Consider the following 7,005-nt stretch of genomic DNA (forward strand, 5'->3'; position numbering starts at 1 on the left):
GTGGAATATCAAAGAGTCCCCTGAACTCACTGTGATCTTCTGCCCTCATAAGAGTCTTACCTATTTGAGTTTCCTATGACTCCATCTTTATCCCTGCTTCTCTTCTTTCCCCCTACACGTATGAAAAACTGACATCTAAACCCAGTTTTCAAGGGTCATTTCTCTGCCATCCTGCTTTTGCTGAACAAGTAGAACATAAGTATATAGTCTCCCTTTTTAATCCACCAGGGCATTGTTCTCCCAAGATTTATAAAGAATGCTATGAGGTGCCTGAGGCATGCTGACCTTCTCTTTGTTCCTTGTGTTTCTTTGTTTACCCAGTGTCTGCTCCCATATCTAGGTGTGAGCAATGACCAGGCAAATAGATTCTACTGAAAAGTGTTCTGTTAAGGCCAGCAGTTGAATATTCTCTTCTTTTTAGCTCTGATGTCTTTTCCTACTGAAGCCTGCTCAGTCATAAGATGCTGACCCAGTGCCCATTGCCCTCACTGATGAAGTCAGCCCTATAGACAACTTGAGCAGAGGTCGCTACAGTAGCATGTCTTGGCCAGAGCAGGTGGCAGTGCTGCCTTTGAGAATTAAGTTTGCTTCTAAGTGAGAGGCAGGCACAGAGTCTGACAGGTTAGAGATGAGCATCAGGTTTAGGTCCCTGAGCACCAAGCATTGCATTGGTATTGCTTTCCTGGGGAGGTGTTTCAAGGAAAAAAAATCTGAGTTTCTTTAAATAGGCTGGAATTAGTGAGCTTATGGACATCTTCAGATCACCAATATGGCCACAATTTCATAAACACCACCTTGTTTCTTCAGAATTTAGGTGATTTTTAGAGGCCTTTCATTTTTAGTAACGCTAAAATAATACTTTCAAACATTCAAGGAATAACATTTTTTAAACATTTATATTTTTCCTTAGACACTTTCACTCTCTTATATGGACAACTTTTTAAAAATGGATATTTATCAAAGAAATTAATGTTTCCCTTCCCAACTGTTGCTTAGATTTGTGTTGAGATTAATGATGGAGGCTTTTAGCTCCCTTCCTCTGGCATAACATTCATAATATTCTTGAAGAAGTCATAGTCAAGGCCCTGGACCAAGAGAGAAGGGGGTGGGGGAAGGAGAGAGTATTTCAGGCTTCTTCGTTTGCAGGGGACTAAGTCAATTACATTTCTGAGGGCTGGCTCCACACCTGACTTCCTTTTGATGTCCTTGTCTTTTCACAGCAGTGACTCATTTTGCCTAAATATACCAAATATTCTGCTGCTATTTAGTATATAAGTTGTTTACAGGCATGGCATTTTTGATTTTAGGAGTTTACTGCAAGCTTCCAATTTGCCTTTGTTTTTGGAGATTCTTTCCCATCTTATTGTGATATTTGTCCCTGGAGTTACCATGTGCCATGGCTTAAATCGGATGTCACAGCTGCCACTGGTTGAGGTGCTCCTGTTGTTCCTTATCCCATAGGTGGACAGGGTGTCCTGAGATGTCTTCTAGGAAGACCTTCACCTGTTACCTCCCATTAGCTCTTCCTCAGCGCTGATGGCCTTAGCTGCGAGCTATCATGCCCTGCACTTACATCTCTACTTCCGTCTCAGGGTTGCTCTTCCCTTTCTCCTGCTGTATCCAGGTTGTCTGTATCTGTTGTGTCTTTGAGTAAGATGCACAACAAAATCTATCCTTTTCTTTCATGTTATGATATCACATTTATCTACTATCAGAGATTTTAAAATTAATATTTTTATATTTTTCTGGGTAGGAATTTAGCTCAGTGGCATAAGCATCTACCTGGCAAGCACAGGGTCATGAGTTTGATCCTCAGTACTAAAAAGCAAACAAAAAAATTTTGTATGTTTTCTTACTTTTAGTTGTATATGATATCATTTAGCTCTTAAAATGTAACCTGTCATAAAATAACATAGAGATCTGCTTATATCTGTACTTTCCTATTTTGGGTATAGTAATATAAATTCATAAAGCTAAGTAGAGTTGAAACACATTGATGAACTTGATAAAAATTTTTGCTTCACCAACTACATATGAAGGACCTATGGAAAAAGTAGGTGCAATGATGACAAAGCACAGAGCTTTAATTCTAGTTACAGGAAGATTTGCTGCAGAAATCCTGTAATAAAATGTGTATATGAGGGATTGTTTTTATTGTGTACTGAGAAATAAATAAAAATGGTTGGGGAATGTGGTGCAATTTAAATTATGGAAATCAGGAGAGAGCTCAGTGAAAAAGTGACATTTGAGGAGAGTCTACAGCCCCTTAGAGGGGACTGGATGCATGGGGTGAAGGATGGATGCTGGGAGGGGGAAGCAGGACTGGTCTCATTACCCAAGTGGAAATAGCGATAAGTACATGGAGGACAAAAACCATGTCATTGGTCATCACTGGGACCTTGAGCAGCAGCCTGACTTCCTCTGCCTGAATCCTGGTGTGAGACCTTCATCCTGTACCCAAGGAGGAAATGCTCGTGTGTGTGTGTGTGTGTGCGTGTGTGCCAGACCCAGAGATTTCCTCTGTCCTCTGTGGCTCTCTGTGGAGGTTCACGGATATGGTGGGGACTGGTCCTCACACTATCCTCACACAAACAGACTGATAGACATACAGATCTTCTGATGCTGAGACTCTCCTCAGAGTTTCAGTAGAGGGGCCACTGGAAAAGAGGACCCTGACTTGCAGGGGTCTTGGATTTATGGCTGTTGTTTGTGCTCATGGCTGTGTCTGAGCCCAGTATTACAGTGTTCTAGTGTCAAAAGGTAGTGGTCCTGAGTCAGGCTGCCTTTCCCTGAAAACAGCAGGCTCTCTGTCACCCTATGACGTCATGCCACACTACCAGTGGTCAGCTCAGTAAGAGCTGGCATGTGTAATCAGACATTCTTTTTCTGCACTTGTGCTATGGAGTCACACATGGGAAGTTATTCAATCAATGCTAGCCCTGGCATCTCAGACCCATGCAGGGTTCTTTACAGGCTGTGATGTGGAGAGGTAACGGAAAGACATGCAGTTGTCAGCATCTGGGAAGGGAAAAGCAAGTTACACTTCACCCCTCAAAAGTATAGGACTGGCCCTACAGAGATCAGGGCTAGCAGTGGGCATGCCCTATTGTCAGAAAAGAGGAAAATTCCCTGAAGGTTGCTGCCCTCAGAGCCCTAATGTCAGTGGGGACAGTCTTGGCCACAGGGCAGTAGGCAGGGCTGTGATCGCACCATCCTGACTCTGAGCTTAGGTGGGGCACAGATGATGCTGTCCTTTCCTGAGCCCCAGGTCCTTGCCTGAAGCATCAGAGTTGCCCCACATCCTGAATGTGAGATCCTCACCAGCCTGAGCACCGATGGGAAACCTGGATATCTGGGATCACAGACTTCAATACGTTCTTTTCTGCCTGGAAAGTTATTTAAAGCTGTATTTCACAGCTGGTGTCAGTGTTTCAGTAGGTGAACAGTAACCAAGAAGGCGCATGTTGTGAATTGTTGCTGAGGAATTTTGCACCTGTATTTTGTCATTTTGAAAACTAACGTTATGGGTACAAATGCAGCCTTAACAGACGTGAGTAGAAGCTATTGCAGATGAGTGTAACTCAGTAAGGTTAACTGCTGTTTTTCCACTCAGTACAGTCTTTGACAAAACATTTAAAATGGAAAATGAAGTTATTACTGTGCAGGGGAAACAGCCCCAGTTTAAACGGAAAATATATGTCTTTTCTTTGTTCAGGAACATATCATCACATTGGAAAAATACTTTATTTTTTTAAAATGTTAAAGCATTACCCTGTATCAATCTTACCTCAGCATGGATTGTCTTGCCTGTGTCATGGGAATGGCCTTTGAGAATCAACCAAATGACAGAAGAGTCAAAAGAGAGGAGTTCCTGCTCCAGCGGTGTGCAGCCTTGCTTTATTTCTATTACTCTCTTTGTTCTTGAAATCTGGCCTCATTCTTAAAAGTCTTAGTGCTTGGTGCCAAGGGTTTGTGTAGAAGAGTGTCATTTAAGATTGTGTTAGTTTCCTATCAGAGTGTCAGGTAACTCCATAGGAAAATTGAAAGTAACCAACGCAGAGCAATTCCAAGCAATTTATTGAAGAAAAAAAAAAAAGGAAGACATAGGTGAGAGATGTTTTCAATTCTCCTAGGCCTCAAAGCAAGCTACAAAATTTTGTTTTTCACAGGATGGTTAGTGGCAACACGATCTGTAGATTCGATTCCAGCATGGGCATTATCCTAGGGTGAGTTCTCCACAACCACAGCGTAGTTTGCATCGGCAGCGCCGGTGTGCCCATGCGCCTGGGGACAGAGAGAGTAGCAGAGCTGAAGTTCTGTGCAACCCTGATGGAAAGCAAGTCCTGAGCAACTATCTTCTGTGTGGGGTGGCATCCAGGGCTTAATGCACTATGGAGAACTGAATGGAGAACCACAGACACAGGGGCAAACACACAGGATTCTCCCTGGGTAATGAGACCCGAGATGACAGACCCATGTCATGTGTCTCCACTACCCCTGCTCCTCCCCTACAGCATATTGATGTGAACAAGTCCTCACACTCATGTTCAGTTACTATAGATCCTCCCAATAGACAGAAAGAAATATTCTCCCTATGGCTAAGTCTACACTCAGATCTTGATAGAACTAGTTTGCAGGTCTTTTCATGTGTTGACCCAGGTGATCGTCACAAGAATGCCTTGGAATCAAATCTTTCTTGGAGAATGTTTCATGGACTCACTGAGCTGTTAATAAGAAAATCCAGGTAAAGCAGGTAAGTAGTCACTGAAATATAAACCCAATTCTGGAGTCCATCTTCCAACCTCCCACTTGAACCTGATGTCTGTGCTGCTAACTTCTCTCACCTGCATCTCTAACACTGGTACTTTTTTCCTCTAGGAAGGAGAGGACAGTGACATGGTCCTTTCCCTCACTGAGCATCTCAATGTCAACTTGGTCAGTAAGTCCTGGGCGAGGCTCAGCCAGTGGTATCAGGGCCAGCAGGAGACAAGCAGGGAGGAGGGCAAGAGTTCTCATGGCTGGGAATCACCTGGAAGATGGGAAAGGAAGATAGAGAGAAGAAGTCAGCCTTTATTTACTGTCCTGTGGGGATGGGGCTGAATCAGAGGGGACAGTGAGCAGAAGTGTGATGGTTCCAGCGAGAGCTGCTATGGCTCTAGCCTTCCTTGGATGTTACATGGTCTCACAGCTTTCACAAGGCCTTGGCTGTGTCTTCTCAATCTCTCTCAGTTCAGGCTTTTAGTGATACTGATGCCTGAGCTGTGGCTGTATATTTCTCACTCCCCCTTTGATTGAATACTTACTTTTTGTGTGAAAACTTAAAAGAAAATTTTGGTTTCATTCACTGTGCTCAGAGTGTTAATGAATCCATTTCTACTGTGCACCCTGCTACTGGGAGGAAGTAGTCTCTAGATCAGCTCTGTGTCCTAGTGCTGCAAATAGGTATCTCTTCCCAGGCCTTCCTATTTTCACCCCAGGAAGAGGGTTTTAGGGCTAGTAGTTGAGGGGAGTCCTTCAGCAGCAAGTGCAGAACCTCTACAGTATTGGGTGATGGGCAAGGTGAACTCAGTCATACCCTAGGCAGAGAGTTGATCTAGCACATTGAATTTCTTATTTTTTCTATCTTTTCCAAGATATGAATGACAGTTTAACTCTGTGTATCCGCAGTGCACAGGCTGATGACTGGGTGTAAGTGTGCAACCGGAGCTGGATCTGAATCCAAATGCTTACCGATCTAAAGGTAACCTAGTAAACTACTTAAGTTCTTAAAGGAAGATAAAGAGATGAAACTGGGGACATAGATCTAGGCAGTGACTTCCAGCATAGGATAGCAGCATCCCAAGCCACTAAAGAAAAAGCAGACAAGTGGGATCCCATCAGATTAGAAAACTTGAAAAGTGCAGAGCATGCAATAGCCTAGCAAGAGAGGAAAATCAAGAAATAGTAAAAGATTTACAAATTATATCCAGAATTTATGAGAAACTGACACAGTTCAAAAGCAATCAAGAAACATGTTGATTAAAAGACATGAATAGATATTGCTAACATGAAAAAATTTTAAGAATCCAGTGTGGATTCTACTAAGTTGGAAGCATAGGACACCTGTGCTTCGATGAGAACCTTCACATTTCTCATGACCCCTGCAGAGGTGATTCTCCTCAGTGGTCACAAGAGTCCCACTAGAAGAGCCCAGCATCTGTGCTCCCTTTAGGGGTCACACGGCAGCCAGCTTCCAGGACACAAGTACAGAGAAAATACACAAGCTGTTTGCAGTACTTACTGCTCTGGACTGAAGCTGGGCAGGCAGAGGAGGTGCACCGACAATGGTCTTCTTTCCTGGTCTCAAGAAGCGACACGAACCACAATATGCAAGGGACTTGTCCTATTTAAGGGCCACTTGGAGGGGTGTCATAATGCAGGGTTTTTTTCCTGGCTTATTTTCTGTTGCATAGTTGAAGCCACAGTTGGGTAAGGGTGCTTGGGCAACGTTGTGTGGATCTGGGCCCTGAGATGCCTCCCCAGCAGAACTTCCTGTCCTCGGCAGTTCTCCGTGCTTATGTCTTCCTCACATCCAATGCAGTGAAGCCTTTGTTGTTAAGGGTCCTGGCAAAGGCTGAGTAAATGGAGTTGTGAATTATGACAGTTCAGCCAGAGACACTCGCCTGCACATCACAGGTCACACTTTCTTAGGTGACAGGGAGTGACAGGGATACAAACTCCAATAGACCAACAGGGTTGGGAGTGGGTTCAGATCTCCATTAGCAGCTTCGATTCGTGGGTCCAACCATGAGAGCACATAGTATCCTCTGAGCAGCATAGGAATTTCAAAGCCCAGGTGAAAGTCTCTGCACTGCCTTCTCCTATAGTGGGGAGCTGGGAGGGTGGTGCTGGAAACCCCTGGGAGAGTGATAAGTAGGCACTATGTGGCTTCCAGGATGGAGTACAGATCTCTAGGGCTGGCCTGTGGATCGATCATGGTTGTGGGATTGTTTGGCACCACGTGGG

At 44.1% G+C, this 7,005-nt stretch overlaps 1 long non-coding RNA gene across 1 annotated transcript; it reads right to left on the minus strand.

The window, feature by feature from the left end:
* Positions 1 to 4,060: 4,060 nt before the first annotated feature.
* On the minus strand, positions 4,061 to 6,383 carry LOC134472609 (uncharacterized). Its single transcript, XR_010042498.1, has 3 exons — positions 6,281 to 6,383; positions 4,845 to 5,029; positions 4,061 to 4,284 (listed from the first exon to the last, which is right to left on the minus strand). It is a non-coding gene; the product is annotated as an uncharacterized LOC134472609 (long non-coding RNA).
* Positions 6,384 to 7,005: the final 622 nt, after the last annotated feature.

The sequence above is a fragment of the Cavia porcellus genome, unplaced genomic scaffold (genome assembly GCF_034190915.1).
Source record: "Cavia porcellus strain 051 isolate PalLab524CR breed Dunkin Hartley unplaced genomic scaffold, mCavPor4.1 scaffold_24, whole genome shotgun sequence".
Taxonomy (NCBI): domain Eukaryota; kingdom Metazoa; phylum Chordata; class Mammalia; order Rodentia; family Caviidae; genus Cavia; species Cavia porcellus.